Genomic DNA, 23,084 nt, shown 5'->3' with positions numbered 1-23,084 from the left:
AGTTCCTTAGAGTTAGTTTTTGAGTTTTGAACATCGATTCAGAGTCAGAATTTGGTGAAACTAGTATGGTTGGACTCGTAATTGAATGGGTTGTCGGATTTTATAAGTTTCGTCGAGTTCCAAGGCACGAGTCCGGGTTGGAATTTTGGGTTAATTTTGGGCTTTTGATTAAAGATTCGATCTTTATCGATTGGGTTTGTATTCTTTGGCATTAATTGATGTATTTGAGTTGCTTTAGGCTAGTTTCAAGCCGTTCGGAGGTTGGTACGCACGAGATGATATTTTTGGAGCATCGCTTGGCTTGCTCGATATTAGATTTGGCTTGTTCGAGGTAAGTAACACTTCTAAACTTGGTGCTGAGGGTATGAAACCCCGAATTAAGTGCTATGTGATTGATGTTGAGGTGACGCACATGTTAGGTGACGGGCGCGTGGGCGTGCACCGTGTAAATTATGATTTAGTCGATTCTATGGAACTATGTAGCTATTTTACCTGAACATTTTTACTGTACTCTATGTGTTAGAGTACTTGCGCTGTAATTCATGCTAGAAATCATGTTTAGTATATATGTTGGTACTATTGGGACCCACAGTGGTCGTTCTTTGCTGATAAGTTATTTGCTTAATTGCAGTCATGTACTCAGTTGTATTCATCATTGCATATCATATCTCACTCTCTGTTATTGTATATTGTCACATCTCATATCATTGATTTGGGCTGCTTAGTATGAGTGTTGTGAGCCCAAGAGACTGGAGAGATTGATGACTGAGTGAGGCCGAGGGCCTGTTGTGAGTGATATTTATGGGATCGGGCTGCACGCCGCAACAGTCTTTATTGATTCATGCCAGGATTTGGCTTATTATAGTGCTTGGGCAGGATGGTCCCCTCCGTAGTCTGCACACTCACAGTGGGCGTAATTGCTAACAATCATTTGCATTGGGCTGAATCTGCCCTGGTTTATTTGCATTTTGGTTCATTTGCATTGGGATGGATCTGCCCTGGTTTATTTGCATGCGGGCTAGATCTTCCATGTACAGTATGGAATGACTGAGTGTGCTGAGTATTGAGCATGATGAGTCAGAATACGAGACAGTGAGATGGAGTACTCTAAGAGAGTGAGTACATGAGTTCATCATTGAGATGCATTGCATTTGACATGCGTACTTGAGATACGTGCATAGAGATGCATTTCCTTCTGCTACCCGATTTTGGTGACATTCATGATTTCACATGTATATTGACATGTAGGCATGGAGATGTATTTTCCTCATGCTATCTGAAAACGAAATATCTTATTTATTGTTGAAAGATTTTTGGAAAAAATCACGGTTTTCAAACTTATTCATATGCTTTCGGTGCTTTCGGTGGAAGATTTGGGATTTACTGTTATACTTGAAAAGCATGCTTATCTTTTCATAACTGTGAACGAGTTGAGCATCTTACCTATGGGTTATTTTCATGTACAATTTTATTATTATTGTTATTACTGTTGCTGGTTATTGGAGTTGGACTCTGACCTTTGTCCCTGCTCGTCACTACTTTCAACCTAAGGTTAGGTTAGTTACTTATTGAGTACATGGAGTCGGTTGTACTCATACTACACTTCTGCACCTTGCGTGCAGATGTTGGATGCTAATGTTGCTGTGCAAGGCAGGGGCTGGATCTGAAGATGTACCTGCGTTCTGGTCATAGCTGCCTCTTGATCTTGGTAGCTGTAGAGTTTTAATCTGTTCCTGTATAGTTCAAACAGATGATGTGCTTTAAATTCATACCAACTTTGTAAATTCTAAATCTTAGAAGCTCATGATTTGTACTACCAGTACTTGGGGAGTTGTATAAAATTCACTTATCTCATCTTTGATTCACATCAGTGTTATTATATTATGTTATTTTGTTAACTGGCTTACCTAGCGGGTTGGGTTAGGTGCCATCACGGCTAGTTGGAATTTGGGCCGTGACAATACTTTAGGTACCAATTAAACTTTTTTAAAAATGAATAAAAGTTAAATGAGAGCGATCAAATAAGGCACCCCAAGAATTTTTTACTAAAATATAGGTTTTTTCTCTCTTCCTGTTACACCTATGTAAGATAAAGCAAACTTCATGAAGAGTGAATCAAATTTTACATTATTGGGCTTATAGGCTTGTACATAGGCCAGAGTTGGGACATGAACACTAAAGCATATAGTGAGTATTTAGAGGAAATAACGTAAAGCAATTATTTGGGCCAATTTAATTACCCCAGTTTTGCCCATCAGAAACTTTATTGCAAATAGTACTTGATATTTGGCCCAAAAATATTACGACCTACCCACTCCCTTTCCCTTTTAAATTGTCTAAACTAATGTGTACACCCTAGTCTAAACATTGCCAAGCCCTTTCAACATCAAATTTGCAAACTCCATAACCCATAGCTTTTTGCATCAGTTTTTTTCTATAAATGTTTTTACATAATTTTTGAGTTTTCTTCATCATTTTACGTCATTTCCGCATTATATTTGGTCTCATTTTGGAGTTACTTTGAGGTGCGTGGGATTGAATTTTTGAAGACCTACCGTTATTAATCTTGAAGCTCTTGAATCTGAAATTTCAAGTGAAAAATTTACTGTTTAATTCGAAGTGGGCGTTACAAAATATTATCTATAATACCTTTGGGAAGTTAATACTGAAATTTGATCTCATCTGGAGATGATTTCAGGTAAATTGTGATCGAACTTTTGAAGATCCACCATTGTACACAACTACAATATACAATATGCTATAAAGGTATAATGCTACATTTCACATTTTGTTGTAATATTTACTTAAACAATGGACAATTCTATACAAGTATAATTCTTTATTTTACAGTTTATTGCAATATTTACTTCAATAATGTACAATTTTGTAATAGAATACTGCAAGAGCATACAACTCTACAATAACACACTTCAATAGTATACTATGATAGTATACAATATATTGTAATTGTATACAGTCTACTGCAACAACATACTTCAACTGTCATTGTTTGAATTAACTGGATGTTATCGTGCAAAGCTAAAATTATGGTTATAGCCCTGATTAGTGGTTGATAATTGAAGAAATTTAAAATTGATCCACCATTAAAGGAGTTTTTGAAGCTTTGAGTTTGGGAACGGAAGACTTAAAAGTTGTTTTGACTTTAAATTCCGGTGGGTATTTAAAACTTGGTGCAAATGTTTTATAAAAATTTGAATATGAACTTTGAGTTCATTTAGCTGATTTGAAGTGAGTTTGGTCGAAAATTTCAAGCTGAAAATCTGCTCCAGCTGCGATGATCTCCATTTTCAAATTTTCTGTTGTGCTTCAAGTTGAGCAGGACCAAGACAGAATACTTGGAGTGTAAGTTTAGTGGCGAGACTCAAGGAAGGGAAGGAGAGGTGAGGCTGGACTTGCAGGTCATCCCTAGGAGAGGGAGCTTTAAGTACTTTGGGTCTATTATTCAGGGGATGGAGAGATTGATGAAGATGTCACACATCGTATTGGGGCGGGATGGATGAAATGGAGACTCACTTTCGGTGTTTTGTGTGACAAGAAGGTGCCACCGAAACTTAAAGGTAAGTTCTACAGAGTAGTGGTCAGACCAACGATATTGTATAAGGCTGAGTGTTGGCCAGTCAAGATTGCTCATATCCAGAAGATGAAGGTAGCAGAGATGAGGATGTTGAGATAGATGTGTGAGCACACCACATTAGATAGGATCATAAATGAGGTTATTCGCGATAAGGTGGGTGTGGCCCCTATTAAGGACAAGATGCGGGAAGCGCGACTTAGGTGGTTTGGTCATGTGAGGAGAAGGAGCACAGACGCTCCGGTGAGGAGGTGTGAGAGGTTGACATTGGAGGGCCTACGGAGAGGTAGAGGTAGGCCAAAGAAGAGGTGGGGAGAGGTGATTAGGCAAGACATGACGCAACTTCAGCTGACCGAGGACATGACCCTTGATAGGAAGGTATGTAGGTCGGAAATTATGGTAGCAGAGTAGGTAATCTAGAGTGTTCATAACAATAATATGAGCACGTAGTCTCACTTTCTGTTGGTAATAGGTTTCTGTTATTTTCTTTCATTATTGACCACCTTACTATCTTGTTGTTTTATCATGCTTTTATATGTCTTTTTGGTACTGTCCCTTCTTGTCTATATTTTCATTAATATGGTTCTTATACTTTCCGGAGTCGAGGGTATATTGGAAACAACCTCTCTATCCTTACAAGATAGGGATAAGGTCTGCGTACACACTACCCTCTCCAAACCCCACGATGTGGGTTAATACTAGGTATGTTGTTGTTGTTGCTTCTATGAAATCTGATATGGCTCTATTTGGTTCCTTAAAAATTGTGGTTGCTTTCAACGTCTTTGAGCTTAAATGCGTATTTATTGTAAAGTAGGATTGTTTAATGGTATAGGCCGGTAACATTTTAGTATTCTATATGTATTCATGAATTTTTCCCTAGTATTTACTGATTGATTAAAGGGGTTTTGGTGTTGGTATCAACTGATTACTGTGTGTTTGGTATAAAGGAAAACTTAATTTTCTCATATTTAGCCCTCCTGGCACCCCCACCCCCAACCTCATCCCCAATCCCCATAATCCCCCTCACGCTCCCATCCCAAACCCCCCACCCTCCAAAAGGTAGTTAGTTTATGACGTTATCAATGAAAAATAAGTTTTAAGAAAATATTTTTCCCTTCATACTAATCACACCCTAAGAGCAGGAAATTGCTTATTATACACTGATATTCAATATCCATAAACGAAAAGTAGCACCTTGTTCCCACGCCAAGTTTTGAAGGTGAAATTCAACTCCTCTTATTAATTTTGTTAGAGGATATGTAACCTGGTCTCATGAAGTCCAAGTTGTAAATATTATATATTATAAACTCTTTGACATTTTGAGAGCTTGTGTCATCACTTTTCTATCATGAGCTAGCGTTGACTCGTTCTCATATATAATAGTCTGACCTATGGAAAAATGATTCAGTGATTGGTTGTATTCATGTGCCAATATCCGTGGTATTAACAACATTTTTTTTTTTTTTTTTGTCCTTTTTGTTTATGTGATGACTTTAATGAATGAGAAACCAATTAAATAACTATATAGAGAGACACTTAGTAGGGGTTAATTTCACTCATGATCATCTAACTTATTATTTATTTCACAAAAGTCACTTATCTATTTTTCATCACTTAAAAGTCACTCAACTTTCTCTTTGTAACTTGAAAGTCATTCTAGTTCAAAACATATAAAATATCCAATAAAAAATATGACATGACATTACATTTAATTAAAAAATCTAATAATATCTAAGTTAGACCCATTTCTAAGTTAGACCCATTTCTTCCTCAGTCCGATTTCGGACAATTTTTTGAATATTAGTTTTAATTTATTTTATATGAAAAATTCTTAAACAATAAATTTTGCGAGATTCTAAAATAGTTTCCTGCATTTTTGCGCCAAAAAAACCCGACCGAAGTCGGTCGGTTTCGTAAAAAAAATTAAAAAATAAAATATTTTGGAAAACTGACCGGCTTCAATCTCACATAACATATAAATGTACCACTAACAAACAAGAACAACAAGCTAATAAGAACTTATTTTCACAAATTATTATTCCATTAAAGTCAAAATATTGGTAAGAAACACCCACAATGAAATTGCATAATAGAAGTTCACTACTAAAAATTCGGCCAAAATCGATCGCGAGTCGGTCATTTTATATATATATATATATATATATATATATATATATATATATATATATATTTTACGAAACCGACAGACTTTGGTCGGGTTTGTTTTGGCGCAAAAATACGGGAAACTATTTTAGAATCCCGCAAAATTTATTTTTTAAGAAACCGACCAAAATCTGTCGGTTTTTCATATAAAATAAATTAAAACTAATATTCAAAAAACTGTCTGAAATCGGGCTGAGGAAGAAATGGGTCTAACTTAGATATGGTCTATTTAAGCTTATGTGGCATTATTATTAAATTTTTTAATTAAATGTAATGCCATGTCATATTTTTTATTGAATATTTTATAAGTTTTGAACTAGAATAATGACTTTTAAGTTACAAAGGTAAAGTTGAGTGACTTTTAAGTGATGAAAAATAGATAAGTGACTTTTATGAAATAAATGATAAGTTTGATGACCTTTAGTGAAATTAATCCTTCAGTGGGATTGTTAATTGACATTACTTTGTAAAACAAATTCCTTAATATATATAGTAAAAGGAGTAATTTTTTTAAAAAAATGATATGTATATGTATAGTAGGCCGCCACTGATCGCTTGATAATAATATGAAATGTATATTTTGGGACAAAGACTAAAGCATTAAAATCACTATAGTGCTTGATTCACAATCACTCACAAAGCCGAATAGGCCGATATCGTTTGTGCAAAATTTTGCGTATGCTCACTACAAGTTACCCAACTCTAAAATAGATAAATGAGCAAAGATTACTTTTAGCCCGCAATCGAAATTATTTATATTCAATAGTCATAAAAGTGTATAAGGTTTGTATATTTTTTATATATAACATAGAGAAATGTATATATATATACAAAAAATATACATATTTTCGACTATTAATTTAAGAACGGCTATATATAGATATTTTCCCTAGATAAATTCAAGTGCTTAAGTAATTAAAAGTTTACTTAGTTTTTTTTTAAAGTAAGCTAGGAGGAGTCTACTAGCGCAAATGGCTTTCAATTGCTTTTAAAGCTAGACTTGCTTCTGTTTATTGTACTCCCTACAGCTCATCAGGTTTTTTATTAATGAAATAGAAGTTGTTAGTTAAAAGTCAAATTTAAGCTTTTCTTCAAATGCTGTTATTTAAGATTTTCTTCTAAATTATTGATCACCATTAATCTGAAGCATGTCTCTGCGTTTACTTGGATTTAACTCTTTCATAAAAATGCCTTATGCAGGATGACTAAGAAGTAAAACACCTTATAGTTTTTTTGGATTCCCATGCGGCATCCTGTGTTTGATATTCCCATTCGTATCCCGATTAGTTTGGATTCGCGTTGCGTAAGGTCCACTCAAGAGGAAAGTATTCCCTACTAGATTTTTTCATTACCAGAATTAATTAAACTCGAGACCACCGGTTAAGAGTTAAAATAGAGTATTATAATGGAGAAAGAGTAGATATAGCCGAGACATTAATATAAGCTGGAAACTAAAATATGGCCTGTTTTTAATTCACCTATAGCGTAAAAAACTTGGCCAATGACATATATATTGACTGTCATTATTCAACTATAATACAATTGGTATTAATTTGGTGGCTGTAGAGTGTTTCGTTCCTTTCCACGTCCGTTGGCAAGTGGCTACTATTCTAACATCCGTGTATCCATAAAAAAAAAAGATAAAAATAGAAGATTTAACCAAAGTAGAGTTAATCTAGTCGCTTAAATTAAAAATGGTCGACAAATGTATAATATATATATAATATTTAATTAGTATATTATTCACGTGTACCGACTAAAAAAAAGTAAATGATGAATTGGACTAGTTATTTGTGTAAAGATCCTAAATACTCCTATTTAAAACTCAAAAAAACCATAAGGTCAAATCTCATATAGTTACTCATACTTACAACTACTATTTAAAACTCAAAAAAACCATGGCAAAAGGTTAAATCCCATATGCTGTTTTTCCTTTACTTTTTTACAACAACAACAAAAAAAGTCCACCAAAGATTGCACCAAAGATTGTGGCGGGACCGGGATAAATAGAATTTTTTCACCCTTTAACTTATTATTTTTGGTTCGAACCCTGATAAATAATTTTTTTTATAGAGAGCATTTTCTTCTTTAATGAGTCTTATACAAGTGAACCCGAATTGGCCAGAGGTCCCGATATGGATTCCAAATACTTGATGAGCAGTCACAAAAAAAAGTAGACTTTTGGCGATAATTGACCGTGCACTTAAAAGTATACATATAGTAAAGGAACTAAAAATTACAAATTTTCATATCACTAGACCTTCTCGTAAATGAATTCCTCCATTTCTATTTCTCAGCTTCATCATAGAAAATAGAATAAAAGTTAGTAGTTCTATTAGATAATAGTCAACCCAATCTACCACATCATAAGGAGATTCAAATTTAGTGATGAGTAAAGGCTAAGTCCGCAACTTAAACTAGTAGCTCGTTTACGTAAATTTGGGCAGCATCTCTCTTGTAACTAGGCCCTCCTCCAATACCATATACTAACAAAAACAAGAACACAACAATAACAACATGTATGAATCATTTTCCAACCTTATCTCCATCACAATATACCACAAAACAGCCCACACACCCTAATCACTTCATACATAAAACGACAACTAAAGTAGTGTCAAACAACTTAAAACAAATGTAACGACGAACGACAAGCCCACCATTCCGTCATTATGTGGTGTTTATACACATCATTTCTCCTCTAAAATTCCATTAAACAGTATAAAAATATACATCCCAAAGGCAACACGAAACAACCCACAAAACAGTCAACTACAAGTCAAATAACTCGAACTCACGACTTCCGATTACCGTCCCGTGAGTTATAACTATTAGGAAACAAATTTATCAACATTCTTTGATATTTAAACACTTAAATACAGAAAGTACACATTTTTTTAAAACTATGAAGTACCTTCCAAAACTCAAACTACAAAGAAAAAGAGAGGCGATATAGCGATACTTACGTCATAGGGATCGTTTTATTGTTAACGCTTCTTGATTCCGTGCCCGGGATGATAATCTTGTTTGAAGCTCTTGTATAGAGATTAGGAGTAAAGTTAGGAGTGTTATTTGGGTGTGTTATCTGTAAAAAAAATGGAGAAAGAGACGAGATGCGATGTAAATATCCCATTTTTTAAAAAAGTCAAAAAGGTGCTACTTGGCACCCTATGATTGGCCCTTCTTCCAACACTTATAACTTTTTATCCGGATATCGCATGAATGAATGGTTAAGAGAGTTGGAAATTACATTCCAAGACCTTAAATTTGGTATATAATATGTCCCAAAAGACCTCATATAGCACATGAAATATATTTCTCAAAAAGCTCTGTTATAAGGCAAATCCTTAGTCGGTTTTTCCGCAACTTTAATCCGATTTTTTCCAAACTTCATATTTTCTATCCAAACATCATATATAGCCATATTATGACTTTAAAATCATTTAAATCATGATTAAAAAGTCACATATTCATTACGTCATCTTGAAACGCACAGGGTGTAATAATTTGGGTTGATTTTGGGCGTTTGATTAAAGATTCGATGTTTATCGATTGGGTTTGTTTCCTTTGGCATTAATTAATGTATTTGAGTTTCTTTTGGATAGTTTTGAGCCGTTCAGAGGTCGGTATGCACGAGATGGTATTTTTGGAGCATCACTTGGCTTGCTCAGTATTGGGTTTGGCTTGTTCGAGGTAAGTAACACTTCTAAACTTGGTGCTGGGGGTATGAACCCCTGAATTAAGTGCTATGTGATTGATGTTAAGGTGACGCGCATGATAGGTGATGGGTGCGTGGGTGTGCACCGTGTAAATTTTGATTTAGTCGATTCCATGCAACTGTGTAACTATTTTATCTGAACATTTTTACTGTACTCTAAGTGTTAGAGCACTTGAGCTGTTATTCACACTAGAAATCATGTTTAGGATATATGCTAATACTATTGAGATCCAAAATGATCGTTCTTTGCTGATAAGTTATTTTTTTAATTGCAGTTATGTACTTAGTCGTATTCATCATTACATATCATATCTCAGTCTCTGTTATTGTATATTGTCACATCTTATATCATTGATTTGGGCTTCTTAGCATGAGTCTTGTGAGCCCGAGAGACTGGAGATATTGATGATTGAGTGAGGCCGAGGGCCTGTTGTGAGTGATATTTATGGGATCGGGGTTGCACGCCGCATCATGCTTTATTGATTTAAGGCAGGATTTGGCTTATTATAGTGCTTGGGCAGGATGGGCCCTTTCGGAGTCTGCACACCCATAATGGGAGTAATTTTTAGAAATCATTTGCATTGGATTAGATCTGCCCTGGTTTATTTGCATTTTGGTTCATTTGCATTGGGCTGGATCTGACCTGGTTTATTTTCATGCGGGTTAGATCTGCCCTGTACAGTACGAAGTGACTGAGTGTGCTGAGTATTGAGCATGATGAGTCAGAATACGAGATAGTGAGATAGAGTACTCTGAGAGGGTGAGTACATGAGTTCATCATTGAGATGCATTGCATTTGACATGCGTACTTAAGATACATGCATATAGATGCATTTCCTTCTGTTACCCGATTTTGGTGACATACATGATTTCACATGTATAATGACATATAGGCATAGAGATGTATTTTACTCGTGCTATCTGGAAACGAAACATCTTATTTATTGTTGAAAGGTTTTTGGAAAAAAATTATGATTTTCAAACTTTTTCAAATGCTTTTGGTGCTTTCGGTGGAAGATTTTGGATTTACTGTTATACTTGAAAAACATGCTTATCTTTTCATAACTGTGAACGAGTGAGCATCTTATCTCTAAGTTATTTTCATGTACAATTTTATTGTTATTGTTATTACTGTTGCTGGTTATTGATGTTGGACTCTGACCCTTGTCCCAGCTCGTCACTATTTTCAACCTAAGGTTAGGTTTGTTACTTATTGAGCACATGAGGTCGGTTGTACTCATACTACACTTATGCACCTGGCGTGCAGATGTTGGATTCTGATGTTGCTGTGCACGGCGGGGGGTGGATCTGAAGATGTACATGCATTCCGGTCATAGTTGCCTCTTGATCTTGGTAGCTTTAGAGTTTCAATCTGTTCCTGTATAGTTCAAACAAATGATGTACTTTAAATTCGTACCAGCTTTGTAAATTCTAAATCTTAGAAGCTCATGATTTGTACTACCAGGTCCTTGGGGAGTTGTATAAAATTCAGTTATCTTATCTTTGATTCATATTAGTGTTATTATATTATGTTATTTTGTTAACTAGATTACCTAACTGGTTGGGTTAGGTGCCATCATGGATAGTTGGATTTTAGGTCGTGACAAGTTGGTATCAGAGCTCTAGGTTCATAGGTTCTACAAGTCGTGAGCAAGTGTCTAGTAGAGTCTTGCGGATCGGTATGATGACCTCCATACCTATCTTCGAGAGGCTACAGGAAATTTAAGATAAATTTTCCATCTTTCTTTCCTTATCGTGCGACATTGATTCAGCTTGAAGCGTCACTACTTTGTCGAGGTTAGGCTTGGCACTTACCAGTACATGAGGTTGGTTGTACTGATACTACACCTTGCTGCACCTATTGAAGAACCTCAGATAGACCTTTAGGAGGAGGTCCCAGTCCAGAATGTACCAGTTGGACCAGTTCAGGTCCCAGAAGGATTCATAGCCACTCTAGTGCTTCAGGACACTCTAGTCCGATTGGTGAGTCTTATGGAGGGTGTGGCCCATAATGGTACATTTCCAGTGGCACCAGCCGTCTCACAGGCTGGGAGAGGATCTCGAACTCCCACTACTCCCGCTCCGGAGCAGATGGCTCCCCAGAATCAGGCTCTAGCAGCCCCGCCAATTGGGGTAGTTCAGCCAGTTATTGCGGCAAAGACCGGTGATAGGCCCGCCATGTCTTTTGAGGCCTTATTAAGACTGGGTAAGTTCACTAAGCTCTTCCCAGTTCATTTCAGTGGTACACCTTCTAAGGACCTACAGGATTATCTTGAACGCTGACATGAGGTGATGGGGAACACGGGTATAGTTGAGACCAATGGAGTTGATTTTGCGGTATTCCAGATGACGGGTTCCGCCAAGCGGTGGTGGAGAGATTATACATTGACCCGACCAGTCGGATTGCCTGCACTTACATGGGAGCAGTTCTCTCATCTATTTCTGGATAAATTCCTCTCTATTACACTAAGAGAGGAACTCCACAAGCAATTTCAGCGTCTACAGCAGGGCAGTATGACTGTTACTCAGTATGAGTCCCTTTTTATGGATTTGGCCCGTCATGCTCTCCTTTTACTACCTACGGAGGGAGAGAGAGTGAGAAGGTTCATTGAGGGACTCACTCACCCTATCATACTTTAGATGGCCAAGGAGACCGGAAGTGAGATTTCTTTTCAGGCGGCTACTAATATTGAAAGGAGGATCGAGATGGTTCTTGCACAGGAAAGATGGCAGAGGTCCGATAAGAGGCCTCGTCAGTTCGGTGGTTACAGTGGTGCCTCGTCTGGAGGCAGGGGTAATTTTAGTAGGGGTCATCCTCCCAGACCATTTCATTCAGCACTTCATGTATATCCCGGTGCTTCAGGGAGTCACTATCTTATTATGCCTTACTTTGGGCAGCCAGTATTCAGTGCACATTCAGCTCCTATCAGTGCACCACCACTCCAGAGTTACTACAGTGGTTATCCGGCCCACCTGGGTCAGCTTCAGTAGCCATGACATCAGGATGGGTGTTATGAGTGTGGGAGCATTGGTCGCATCATGAGGTATTGCCCTAGATTGGCGAGTAACAGATCTCGGTAAGATTCTCGTGCCATCATACCGGCACCGATTGCTTCACTACATGCTCAGCCAGCAAGAGGCAGGGGTCAGGCAACTAGAGGTAGAGGTCAGGCCATTAAAGGTAGAGGTCAGACCGTTAGAGATGGAGGCCAACCAGTTAGAGGCCGTCCAGGGACGCAGTTCATAGTGGTGGGGCCCAGCCCCAGTTTATGCTTTTCCAGCTAGGCCTGAGGTCGAGTCATCTGATGTTGTGATCATAGGTATTATTTCAGTTTGCCATAGAGATGCTTCAGTTCTATTTGATCCAGGATCTACTTATTCTTATGTGTCCTCCTATTTTGCTTCATATTTGGTTGTGCCTTGTGATTCTCTGAGTGCTTCTGTGTGTGTATCTACACCGGTGGGAGACTCTGTGATAGTAGATCATGTCTACCGTTCGTATATGATTACTATTGGTAATCTTGAAACTAGTGTGGATCTTCTACTTCTTGATATGGTAGATTTTGATGTCATCTTGGGTATAGATTGGATGTCTCCTTATCATGCTATATTGGACTGTCATGCCAAGACAGTGACCCTAGCTATGCCGGGGTTATCTCGGTTAGAGTGTAAAGGAACTCCTGGCAATTCTGCCAGCAGGGTTATTTCTTATATGAAAGCTCGGTGTATGGTAGAGAAATGATGTCTAGCCTATTTGGCTTATATTCGATCCCAATGTGGATGTCCCTTCTATGGACTCAATGCCAGTTGTTCATGAATTTTCAAAAGTATTTCCTGCAGATCTGCCGGGGATGCCACCCGACAGAGATATTGACTTACGTATTGATTTGGCTCCGGGCACTCAGCCCATTTCTATTCCACCATACCGTATGGCCCCACCATAGTTGAAAGAATTGAAAGAGCAATTACAAGACTTGCTTGATCAGAGATTCATTAGACCAGTGTCTTACCCTGGGGTGCACCAATATTATTTGTAAAGAAGAAAGATGGCTCGATGTGGATGTGTATAGACTATCGGCAATTGAACAAGGCCACTATCAAAAACAAATATCCGCTGCCAAGAATTGATAACTTATTTGAGCAGCTTCAGGGTGCCAAGATTTTTTTGAAAATTGATTTGAGATCTAGTTACCATTAGTTGAAGATTAGGGCATCTGATGTCCCTAAGACAACTTTTCGAACTCAGTATGGGCATTACGAGTTCCTAGTGATGTCATTTGGGTTGACAAATGCTCCAGCAACATTTATGGATTTGATGAATCGGGTGTTCAAGCCTTATTTTGATTATTTTGTGATTGTATTCATTGATGATATCTTGATTTACTCCAGCAATCGAGAGGAGCATGAGCAGCATCTTCGAAGTGTGCTTCACACCTTGAAGAATAATAAGTTATATGCAAAATTTTTAAAATGTGAGTTTTGGTTAGACTCAGTTGCCTTTTTGGGACATGTTGTATTGGCAGAAGGCATAAAGGTGGATCCTAAGAAGATTGAGGCTGTTCAGAATTGGCCTAGACCTACTTCAGTTACAGAGATCCGGAGTTTCCTAGGTCTAGCGGGTTATTATTGTCGGTTTGTGGAAGGGTGTTCATCTATAGCAAGCCCATTGACCAGACTAACCCAGAAGGGTGTCCCATTCAGATGGTCAGATGAGTGTGAGTTGAGCTTTCAGAAGCTCAAGACCGCTTTGACTACGGCGCCAGTATTGGTATTACCCACAGGTTCAGGATCGTATACGGTATATTGTGATGCATCTCACATTGGGCTTGGTGCAGTATTAATGCAAGATGGAAAGGTAATGCATATGCCTCGCATTAGTGAAAAGTTCACGAGAAGAATTATCCTGTTCATGACTTAGAATTGGCAGCCATGGTTCATGCGCTGAAGATTTGGAGGAATTACCTCTACGGTGTCTCGTGTGGGGTATTTACTGATCATCGTAGCCTCCAGTATCTGTTCAAACAAAATGATCTTAATTTGAGGCAGAGAAGATGGTTTGAGTTGTTGAAAGACTATGATATCACCATTTTATATCACCTCGAAAAGGCCAATGTGGTGGCCGATGCTTTGAGTAGAAAGGCTGTGAGTATGGGCAGTCTTGCGTATATTCCGGTTGGTGAGAGGCCATTAGCTGCAGATGTTCAGACTTTGGCTAATCAGTTCGTGAGGTTAGAGAGAGGCGGTATGATGATCCTCATTTAATTGTCCTTAAGGACATGGTGTGGCACGGTGATGGCAAATAGGTTATTGTGGGGGAAGATGGGGTTCTGCGAATGCAGGGTCGTATTTGTGTGCCTAATGTGGATGGAATTCGTGAATTAATTCTTGAAGAAGCACACAGTTCCAGGTATTGTATTCATCCAGGTACCGCCAAAATGTATCAAGATTTACGGCAACACTATTGGTGGAGGAGAATGAAAAAGGATATAGTTACATATGTAGCTCGGTGTCTGAATTGTCAGCAAGTTAAGTACGAGCATCAGAGACCTGGTGGTTTTCTTCAGAAGTTAGAAATTCCTGAGTGGAAGTGGGAGCGTATCACTATGGATTTGGTTGTTGGACTCCCACAGACTCAGAGAAAATTTGATGCAGTTTGGGTCATTGTGCACAGGTTGACCAAGTCAGCACATTTCATTCCAGTGGCAGTTGCCTATTCTTCAGAGAGGTTAGCTGATTTTTACATTCGTGAGATTGTCCGCCTTCACGGTGTGCCCGTGTCTATTGTTTCAGATCGAGGTACGCAGTTTACCTCACATTTCTGGAGGGATGTACAGCGTGAGTTAGGCACGCGGGTGGAGTTGAGTACAACATTTCATCCACAAACAGACAGACAGTCAGAGCGCACTATTCAGATATTGGAAGATATACTTCACGCCTGTGTTATAGACTTTGGAGGTTCTTGGGATCATTTCTTGCCACTTGCGGAGTTTGCTTATAATAATAGCTACCAGTCGAGCATTCAGATGGCTCAATATGAGGCATTATACGGAAGGCGATGCCGATCGCCAGTTGGTAGGTTTGAACCGTGAGAGGCTCGATTGTTGGGTACTGATTTGGTATAGGATGCCTTGGATAAGGTCAAGATTATTCAGGATTGACTTTGCACAGCTCAGTCTAGGCAAAAGAGTTATGTCGACCGTAAAGTTCGTGATATTGCATTCATGGTTGAAGGAAGAATATTGCTCCGGGTTTCACCTATGAAAGGTGTAATGAGGTTCGGAAAGAAGGGCAAGTTAAGCCCTAGGTATATCGAACCCTTTGAAATTCTTGAAAGGATGGGTGAAGTAGCCTACACGCTTGCATTACCACTTAGTTTATCAGCGGTTCATCCGGTGTTCCATGTGTGTATGCTCCGGAAATATCATGGTGATCCGTCCCATGTGTTAGATTCCAACTCAGTCCAATTGGACAAAGATTTGACTTACGAGGAGGAGCCGATGGCTATTCTAGCCCGGCAGGTCCGACAGTTGAGGTCTAAGAGTTATCCTTCAGTTTGGGTGCAATGGAGAGGTCAGCCGGTAGAGGAATCTACCTGGGAGTCCGAGTCGGGCATACGGAGTAAATATCCACACTTATTCAAAAGCTCAGGTACTTCTTTCTAACTCCGTTCGAGGACGAACGTTTGTTTTAGAGGTGGAGAATGTGATGACCCAAAAATGTCATCTTTAAATTTAATAAGTAATTCTGTGTTCTAAGACCTCGAAAAGACCCATTCATCATTCCTCGACTTGCGTGCGTAGTCCGTACATTTTTTCGGACAGCTTTTATGTAAAAAATGGATTAAAATGTGAAATAGAGCTTTAAAATTCAAGTGAGTTGACTTTGGTCAATATTTTTAGCAAACGGAACCAGATTAGTGTTTTGGCAGTTCCGGTAGCTCCATATCGTTATTTGGGACTTAGGCGTATGCCCAGAATTTAATTTGGAGGTCCCTAGCTCAAATTATGACCATTTAACGGAACTAGCAATTTAAGGCTAAAGATTCCAAGTTTGACCACGGGGTTGACTTTTTGTTATCGGAGACGAAATCCGATTCTGAAAATTTGAACAGCTCCGTTATGTCATTTATGACTTGTGTGCCAAATTTGAAGTCATTCCGGATTTATTTAATATATTTTGGCACGAGATTTGCAAATTAAAAGTTTAAAACTCAAAGTTCGAATTGGGGTGTGAATTGTAAATTCAGTGTTGTTTGACGTGAATTTAGACCCCGAGTTAGTCCGTAATATGTTACCGGACTTGTTGGTATATTCGGACAGGGCCGCGAGTGTGATTCGATTCGAAATCGGAACAAGAATTAGACTTGAGCAAAATCTGAGATTTTGGGTTCTGATGTAATCGCACCTGCAGAATTTTGACCGCATGTGCGCGCTCGCAGAAGCGAGACTTCCATCACAGATGCGGACGTCGCAGGTGCGACATTTTTGTCCGCAGATGCGGAACCTCGCCCGGCAGCCCCACTTCGCAAATGCAAGCTTTGTCTCGCAAATGCGAGACCGCAAGTGCGAAAATATAACCCGCAAATGCAAAAATACTAGGCAGAATACATAAAATCAGGTCTTAGCCATTTTTACTCATTTTTGAGTTTTAAGTCTCGGATTTGGGCGATTTCAAAGGGGATTTTCACGACTTTGAATTGGATAAGTATTCATTAACCAAAAATTGATTATATTTCACAAATCTATGTCTATATTCGTCATTTATTTCGGATTTAGATGGAAGAATTTGGAATTTTTGTAAAACCTACCAAAAACAAAAAAATTAAGATTTGAAGGTCCATTTGATATCGGAATTGGACAAATTTGGTATGGTTGAACTCGTATCGGAACGGGTATTCGGATTTCGCGAGTTTTTCCGGGATTTGAGACGTGGGTCCCACTGCCGAATATTATTATGAATTTCGGATTTTATCCGGAAAATTTATAAATTCATATGGAATTAATTCCTATGATTAGTATTGAATATATTGAATTGTTTGTGAATAGATTTGAAGCTTTCGGAGGCAAATTTAAAAGGAAAAGTTGTGGTTGAATAATTGATTGGAATTTGCAAAGCGAGTTAAGTGTCGGGGTTAACCTTGACTTGAGGGAATAGAACCCTTAAATTGTTTGTTATGTGAATTGCATGTAAAGGACGTATAGGCGAGGTGACAAGTGTCTATACGTTGTCAAATTAATTGTTTGCCTGCTTACTTAAAAAATCATAAATTATTTATAATCATAAATTAATTAATATAATAATTATTTCTCTCTTATTCTTTGCAAATATAAATTCTTGAATTCCCGCATTATTGGTTACATGCTATTTGAATTATGTGTCTTAATTGTTATTTGATATTTAGCATAATAAATTATTTATAATCATAAATTAATTAATACAATAATTATGGTTTAATTATGAAGGAAACAATGACAAATAGCAAATTATTATATTAATTGATACATTTATTGGGAAAATTTCATCTATAAGAATTGGTAAATGAAAATATTGGAGGAGCGGGTTGCACGCCGCAACATGATTGATTATAATGAATATATTGGAGGATCGGGTTGCACGCCGCAACAGAGTTATTAAAAGTCAATATTGGAGGATCGGGTTGCACGCCGCAACCGACTTATTAAAAGTCTATATTGGAGGATCGGGTTGCACGCCGCAACAGACTTATTAGAAGTCTATATTGGAGGATCGGGTTACACGCCGTAACAGACTTGATTAAAATAAATATATTGTGAGAGCGGGTTGCACGCTGCAATAAAATTGAATGTGAATATATTGTGAGAGCGGGTTATACGTTGCAACTGAATTGGTAAAAATGATAATTGGTTATGACTGCTGAGTTGGCTTCAATTATTATAAATGAGTTACTTGATTTATTTCTATTATTATTGTTGTATCTAATATTGCGTACAGGTAATGTAAGTGACCCGCCTTAGCCTCGTCACTACTTTGTCGAGGTTAGGCTTGGCACTTACCAGTACATGAGGTTGGTTGTACTGATACTACACTCTGCACTTCTTGTGCAGATTTTGGAGTTGGTACCAGCGGCGTGCCATAGTTTTGCTCGGATTTCAGCTACTCGGAGGAGACTTGAGGTATAACTGCATGGCGTCCCTAGTTATGAAGTCCCCGTCTATTTCACTTTAGCTGTGTGTTTATTTCCAGACAACTTACTTTATTCAGACCTTTATTTGTATTTATTCTAGAAGCTCGTGCACTTGTGACACCAATTCTGGGATGGTATTTAGACACTATTGTTTGATGGATTATTTCACTATATTTCAAACTTCCGCATTTATTCCTTGTTATTAATACATTTAAAAATTGTTTAAAAATGAATAATATTATTCTAACGTTGGCTTGCCTAGCAAGTGAAATATTATGCGCCATCACGGTCCGAAGGTGAAAAATTCGGGTTGTGATAATATAGACCAAATCCGAGTTGGAATCACTTACCCCAAATGTCTTTTCTTGAAAATCTGTCAAAAGTCGCCTATGTTATTATAAATGAGTTACTTGATTTATTTTTATTATTATTGTTGTATCTAATATTGCGTACAGGTAATGTAAGTGACCCGCCTTAGCCTCGTCACTACTTTGTCGAGGTTAGGCTTGGCACTTACCAGTACATGAGGTTGGTTGTACTGATACTACACTCTGCACTTCTTATGCAGATTTTGGAGTTGGTACCAGCGGCGTGCCATAGTTTTGCTCGGATTTCAGCTACTCGGAGGAGACTTGAGGTATAACTGCATGGCATCCCTAGTTCTGAAGTCTCCGTCTATTTCACTTTAGCTGTGTGTTTATTTCCAGAAAGCTTACTTTATTCAGACCTTTATTTGTATTTATTCTAGAAGCTCGTGCACTTGTGACACCAATTCTGGGATGGTATTTAGACAATGTTGTTTGATGGATTATTTCACTATATTTCAAACTTCCGCATTTATTCCTTGTTATTAATACATTTAAAAATTATTTAACAATGGATAATATTATTCTAACATTGGCTTGCCTAGCAAGTGAAATGTTATGCGCCATCACGGTCCAAAGGTGGGAATTTCGGGTTGTGACAATATAGATCAAATCCGAGTTGGAATCACTTACCCCAAATGTCTTTCCTTGAAAATCTGTCAAAAGTCGCCTCTGCTCAAGCTCAAGTTTGTCAAATATGACAAATGGGCCGAGTGCCTTTGTTTTTATAACTTACAGTTCTGACTAGTCCGATCAGGGAGCTCGATCAAGGAGTTCTCTCTTGGGAGCACGATCTCGGGAGCTCGATCTTGGGAGTTCGATTTTGGGCCAGAATTTCCAGCAGAAAGGAAATTCTACTGAAATTCTGAGTTGGCTTCAATTATTATAAATGAGTTACTTGATTTATTTCTATTATTATTGTTGTATCTAATATTGCGTACAGGTAATGTAAGTGACCCGCCTTAGCCTCGTCACTACTTTGTCAAGGTTAGGCTTGGTACTTACCATTACATGTGGTCGGTTGTACTGATACTACACTCTACACTTCTTGTGCAGATTTTGGAGTTGGTACCAGCGGCGTGCCATAATTTTGCTCGGATTTCAGCTACTCGGAGGAGACTTGAGGTATAACTGCATGGCGTCCATAGTTCTGAAGTCCCCGTCTATTTCACTTTAGCTGTGTGTTTATTTCTAGACAGCTTACTTTATTCAGACCTTAATTTGTATTTATTCTAGAAGCTCGTGCACTTGTGACACCAATTCTGGGATGGTATTTAGACACTGTTGTTTGATGGATTATTTCACTATATTTCAAACTTTCGCATTTGTTCCTTGTTATTAATAAATTTATAAATTGTTTAAAAATGGATAATACTATTCTAACGTTGGCTTGCCTAGCAAATAAAATATTATGTGCCATCATGGTCCGAAGGTGGGAATTTCAGGTTGTGACAATAGATCAAATCCGAGTTGGAATCACTTACCCCAAATGTCTTTCCTTGAAAATCTGTCAAAAGTCGCCTCTGCTCAAGCTCAAGTTTGTCAAATATGACAAATGGGTCGAGTGCCTCTGTTTTTATAACTTACAGATCTGACTAGTCCGATCAAGGAGCTCGATCAGAGAGTTCTCTCTTGGGAGCACGATCTTGGGCCAGAATTTCTAGCAGAAAGGAAAAATTGCAGCAACTGTTTTAAATCCAACTTTTGATCCGTTAACCATCCGAAATTCACCTGAGGCCCTCGGGACCTCATCCAAATATACCAACAAGTCCTAAAACATCATACGAACTTAGTCGAACCTCTAAATCACATCAAACAACGCCAAAACAACGAATCATATCCAAATTCAAGCTTAATGAAACTAAGAATTTTCAACTTCTACATTCGATGCCGGAACCTATCAAATCAAGTCCGATTGACCTCATATTTTGCACACAAGTCATAAATGACATAATGGAGCTGTGAATATTTTCAGAACTGGATTCTGACCCCGATATCAAAAAGTCAGCTCCCTGGTCAAACTTTCAAACTTTAAATTCCTATTTTAGCCATTTCAAGCCTAATTTCACTACGGACTTCCAAATAAAATTCTGATCACGCTCCTAAGTCCACAATCACCATACAAAGCTATTGGAATCATGCAAATTTTATTTCAGGGTCATTTGAATATAATTCGACATCCGATCTCTATTTGAATTTAAACTTTTAATTTTTCTTCAAAATTTCATATCTCGGGATAGGGAGCTCAAAATTTGATTTCGGGCATACTCCCAAGTCCCAATTCACGATACGGACCTACCGGAATTGTCAAAACACTGATATTAGTCCTTTTGCTCAAAATGTTGATCAAAGTCAACTCAGTTGAGTTTTAAAGCTCTAATTCATATTTTAATCCATTTTTCACATAAAAACTTTCCAAAAAATTTTACGGACTGCGCACGGAAGTTGAGGAATAATAAATAGTATATTTCGAGATTTTAAAACTCAAAATTAATTATTAAATTTAAAGATGATATTTTGGGTCATCAAAGTAAAAAAAGCGAACGACATTTAATTAAGGGCTTTCGTATTTTTAATATAGTATAGATATATAGATATACTAGTATCTATAAATGTGCATTGCACGTTAATAAATAACACATGATGGTTTAAATATTTATTTATATGAAAAAATAATAAAATTTAATTAAATAAATGATCAATTTTAGTCATATTAAGTAGATAATTAAGTATTGATAGTTTAAAGGTATCTAATGTGATGGTATCTTACCGAACACTTCTTTATAGACAATGTGTTTTTGTATGTGTTTCCTTTTAATGCTTTGGTTACTATTGTGGTAAATATAGTTCAATATTTAGGATGTTTATCCTTATACTTTATTTATTATAGCTACAAAACAGAAACATACTGAAAATTATTTTCACACAAATTTAAAAGAATATTCTTTAGTTTCGGAAGACGAAAGTTGAATTTGGGGATAAACACATACTTGGAAGCAAATTGACCAGTATCATAAGTTCCGCATGTGTGACGTTATTGTATAAACTTCTATATACCATATGTGTACTATTACATAAGCTATTCATCGGATCTAAGTTTTCAGTAGCATGATGAGCATAAACTTATATGCAATGGAAGATCAATTTTAACTTAGTTTATTATATATATATATATATATTGTGACATTAACACACGTACAAAATAATGAACTTGACAACAAACATGTACGGTGAAAGGCCAATTGGTATTAAGGTATTTAAGTATTCTTCTTGGTAGTTATTGTTGGTATCATCTTTTGTTGAGTCAAAACTGAAAAATATTTTATTTTTACCATAAAACTTAGCAATCAACCTTTTATTTAGTTGATCAACATATTCATTTATGCTAGCTAAGATAGCTCTTTAATTTTTATCGTGTAATTTGCACAAATTGTATTTTAATCTAATGATGAAAATATTTTCCTTATTAAATGCATTATTATTACCATTATGGTTGATAACCAAGTGTTCTAGAAGAGCCAAATCATCTTTTATTGAATGCTCTTCTTCGTTTCCGACACGAAGCAAAAAGTCACTGAATGTTGGATCTTTTCTTACTTTTACATTTCTTGTCATTTGAATATTTTTCATTTGAGGTCATAAGTATAATTTTGGCAAGCTAGCTTTACAGTTTCTGCTTTGGTCATTTTTGGAACTACTGATCGTACTTGACAGAAATCACCTCCCAAACTATTACTTTTCTACCAAACGGTTCATCGATATCCAATATATCTCTTAAACTCTGGGCGATTGTTTCGATCGTCTGATGCTTAGCCAAAAGCACTTCATCCCATATTATCACTTTTATTTTCCTTATAAATTTAGTACTATTGATCTGATTTGATATATTTGTGATGGTTATTTCAGTTGTTTGAAGAGGTATAATAAATCTAAAGTGAGTTGTATGACCTTATAATAAAATCGTTGTTGGTACACCACTTGTTCTTATTGCTAACAATATCATGCCTCTTGATATGACATTTGCAAGTAATGCATAACATAAGAACATTATTTCGATTCCACCGGAGGCATCTACAAAGGATA

Source organism: Nicotiana tomentosiformis, chromosome 9 (assembly GCF_000390325.3).
Source record: "Nicotiana tomentosiformis chromosome 9, ASM39032v3, whole genome shotgun sequence".
Classification (NCBI taxonomy): Eukaryota; Viridiplantae; Streptophyta; class Magnoliopsida; order Solanales; family Solanaceae; genus Nicotiana; species Nicotiana tomentosiformis.
This window is presented reverse-complemented; position numbering follows the sequence as displayed.